Source organism: Eptatretus burgeri, chromosome 15 (assembly GCF_056783735.1).
Source record: "Eptatretus burgeri isolate ZD-2024b chromosome 15, Ebu_testis_v1, whole genome shotgun sequence".
Taxonomy (NCBI): Eukaryota; Metazoa; Chordata; class Myxini; order Myxiniformes; family Myxinidae; genus Eptatretus; species Eptatretus burgeri.
Window position 1 is genome coordinate 34,142,484 of NC_140975.1, and position 5,000 is coordinate 34,147,483.

A 5,000-nucleotide genomic window follows, 5' to 3' on the forward strand; every position below is an offset into this window, starting at 1 on the left:
CAGGTGATGCTCTACCCCTCACAGATTCCTCGCACATAGGCCTCCTTGTCCACCCTCAGTGCACGTACAGTTTTACGCCTCAGCTCCCTGAACAGCTCAGCTCTGCCATTCAGCCTGGCCCTGCGACTCTGGTCAATGGTATCCAGTGTCCCTTGAGAGACAAAATTCTTCTTTGCCCTGCGGTGAACTCCAAGGCATCCACCGGCAACATCAAGGACGGTGGTCTTGAAGGTGCTCCACAACTCTTCAGGACCCCCAAAGCACCCAGACCCCCAAGTGTCCACTCAGCCTGTTCGCAAACTCCTCAGCTACTCTCTCATCCCTGAGCTTGGCAACATCCAGCCTAGGCTGGGATGGTACCATTCTCCAGGATTTAAGGTGCAGCTTTAGAGTTGCTACAACAAGCCTGTGGTCAGTATTGAGGAACTGAGCACTCCGGTAGACCCTGCAGTTCTGGATCATCCTCCAACGACCGTCAATGAGGACATGGTCAATCTCCTTTGCCACACCGCCAGCGTTGGAATACCAAGTCCAGCGATGAGCTTGCGGGCGCTGAAACCATGAACCAGCCACCCTAAGTCCATGACTTCTTGCAAAGTCAAGGAACTTAGTGCTATTCTGGTTCATAGTTCCTGACCCATGGGGACCAACACACACCTCATAACCATCCCTATCAGTTCCAGTCGATGCATTGAAATCCCCCAAGACTAGAAGTGTATCTCGTCTGGGGCACTGATCAACCACAGACTCGAGTGTGGCGTAGAATGCATCCTTCACGGTAAGATCACTCGCCTCAGTCGGAGCATAAATAGAGACCAGGGAAATGACACCTAAGGAGTGACGAATCCTTAATCTCATAATACGCTCGTTGACCGGTGTTACCTCAATTATCATTGGGGTCAGCTTATTGGACACAGCTACAGCAACTCCTTGGGTATGGTAACCATCAGAGCGACCAGACCAATAGTAGGTGTAACCACCCACCATTATCTCGCCGCAATCCGGTCTCCGAACCTCAGAGAGAGCTGCAATCCCGATGTCCAAACGCTTGAGCTCAGATGATAACAGAGACAGGTGATCATCCTCTCTTAGGGATAGGACATTCCAGGCACCCACCCGAAGGGACCGCCTCAGGTTAACCCAAGGAGACCGCCGTCTGGTGGACGACACCTCAGCACCACTCCGACACACTCTCCCGCAATCTGACCCAGGGATGTTACCCCGTGGTATTCCTCCTATCAAAGATTGGGGGTCCCGAAGGCTTTGCCCCAATCCCATCATCCGGTGAGCTGCCCTGCGAAGGGAAGCTGCACAGGAGGTACTCCCACGGAGTGGGTTTTCAGATTTTTTTGCGTTTTTGCGTTTTGCGGAATGAAGCGTTTTACGGTGGCTGGAGTGCAAATCCTGCCACCAACCTCCTAATAAGAAGTAACCCAACTGCAGGAGGACGTCCGCAGACACAGTTGGGCACTAGATATGGATGGCCGTTGGCTCACAAGGAGCTCCTCCGCCCTTTGACAGGTTTTGTTTTTAATCCTGCTGGGTGTCCATATCCAAACACCCTCCTCACCAGAAAACCTGGTGGGGGAGACGGTTTAGTCGCCGACAACCCGACCATGGAACAGGTTAGTACAGGTTTACATGGTACCTGTAGCAGGTCACAGATCGAACCTGACCTGACTGATATAATATATAATATATATATATATATAATATATAATATATATAATATATATATATAATATATAATATATATAATAAATATATATAATATATAATATATATAATAAATATATATAATATATAATATATATAATAATATATATATATATAATATATAATATATATAATAATATATATAATATATATATATATATAATATATATATATAATAATATATATAATATATATATATATATAATAATATATATAATATATATATATATATATATATACATATATATAATATATATATATATACATATATATAATATATATATATATACATATATTATATATATATATATATATATATATATATATATATATATATATATATATATATATATATATATATATATATATATATATATATATATATATATATATATATATATATATATATATATCCTGGTGTTGGCGCAGTGGTTAGGGCAGCGGCTTGGGATCCAAAAGGTCCTGAGTTCAAGCCCCGTTGGGCCACTGAATTAATACACCAGGGGGTTGACTCAGCCTGTCATCCTTCCGAGGTCGGCAAAATGAGTACCAGTATACTGGGCCGGTGTATACCCCGGTTAAAATAGGTGTACCATATCCCTGTGTCGTAAGAGGCGACCAGGGTTGCGTCAGGAAGGGCATCCGGCATAAAACATGTGCCAAATCACTATGCGGATCACACGGATGATCCGCTGTGGCGACCCAAAACGGGAGCAGCCGAAAGAAGAAGAAATATATATATATATATATATATATATATATATGAATATATATATATATATATATATGAATATATATATATATGAATATATATATATATATATATGAATATATATATATATATATATATATATATATATATATATATATATATATATATATATATATATATATATGAATATATATATATATATATGAATATATATATATATATGAATATATATATATATGAATATATATATATATATATGAATATATATATATATATTCATATATATATATATATATATATATATATATATATATATATATATATATATATATATATATATATATTCATATATATATATATTCATATATATATATATATTCATATATATATATATTCATATATATATATATTCATATATATATATATATTCATATATATATATATATATATATATATATATATATATATATATATATATATATATATATATATATATATATATATATGAATATATATATATATATGAATATATATATATATATGAATATATATATATATGAATATATATATATATATGAATATATATATATATATATGAATATATATATATATATATATATGAATATATATATATATATATATATATATATATATATATATATATATATATATGAATATATATATATATATATGAATATATATATATATATATATATATATATATATATATATATATATATATGTATATATATATGAATATATATATATATATATGAATATATATATATATATATATATGAATATATATATGAATATATATATATATGAATATATATATATATGAATATATATATATGAATATATATATATATATGAATATATATATATATGAATGAATATATATATGAATATATATATATATATATGAATATATATATATATGAATATATATATGAATATATATATATATATATATGAATATATATATACGAATATATATATATATATATATATATATATTTGAATATATATATATATATATATATATATATATATTTGAATATATATATATATATATATTTGAATATATATATATATATATATATATATTCATATATATATATATATATATATATATATATATATATATATATATATATATATATATATATACATACATACACAGTATTACTCACGCACACAAACTTGTTCTCCACCTGTCTCACAGAGGCATCTCCAATTGCCGAGTCAAAATGAATGACATTGTTCAGGCAGACATCATAAACACCAGGGCTATTTAATGTGATTCCTCCGGTTTCACATTTAAACTTACCCAACTTACCCAACATACCCTTACTCTTTTCATCATCCACTTTGATTTGTACATTTATGTGAAAAGGCCAGAGAACACAAACGAAGCAATTTACAGTAAAGCTCAATGTAAAGGTTGCACAAAAAATGTCACTTTCACAGCATCAGTGGTGTGAAACGGAATCCTGGGGAAAATGCCAGAGGGAAACAGCTATACATTTCTGAAACTATTCTTTCTGACAAAAACTGTCGTCTTTCCCAAAATGGATTTTGGGTGCAATAACATGCTGGCAAACATTGTTGGGTGGTGTGGGGCAAAGGGGAGCGACGAGAGGTGGGGGTTCAATGAAATATACTTACAGCATCAATGTGACATGTACCAGGTATAAAAGGTACAACTTACAAAATGTCATGCAGTTTTGAACACTAATCTTTAATTATGTTTTGAATGAACAGATTTTTGAATGAAACCATTTTGGTTTTCTGTTAGTTGGTAACTCGTGCACCTCATGTAAAGGACATTTCCCACCTATAACAGTCCCTTCTCTAATGCATATAAACAAAATAATATTCCAGTCAATGGTGTTACATGTGTTCCACAAGTCCAATCAGACAATATGCCGATTTGCGACATATCTTTGACCCCACATGACATCACCCACAAACGCAATTTTTTTTTCCAAACTTTTCTTTCAGAGTATCAGTTTTACCTTGATCCAATCAATATCTTTAGAATTGTCTGATGGAGATATGAAGCGTATTAAATTATTCAAATCTTAGGTCATGGTACCCTTTATCAAAGCGACAATTTTGTCAACACACTCATTTCCCCCCCCCCCCTTGCATTTTGACATATCCATCAACCTCATTGGATTAATGAAATTAATGTCTTCGGCAACATAACAATATTATTAATAATATTTAAATATTTGCTCCAATAGCTCTTTCAAATAGCTATTCAACCCTGAAATATTTGCTCCAAAGCATTGATCACACCACCTCCGTTGATATGATTAACATTACTTCGTTTATTGCTTGTTCTGCTTAATCTCAGCGTAAAGACGACAGGCTGGATTTGTCCTGTGCAAGAGCGCCTCCTCTTGATCTATAGAGAAGGTAACCGGGCATTTTGCAATGTTAAAGTGTTAATGGGCTGAGTTCACACGTATGCCAGACATTGACAATTGCTTTTTGATGGTTAGTGTCACATGCATTTCGTAATCATGACAACTTTTACAATAGTATTTTATTCATGTGTTTT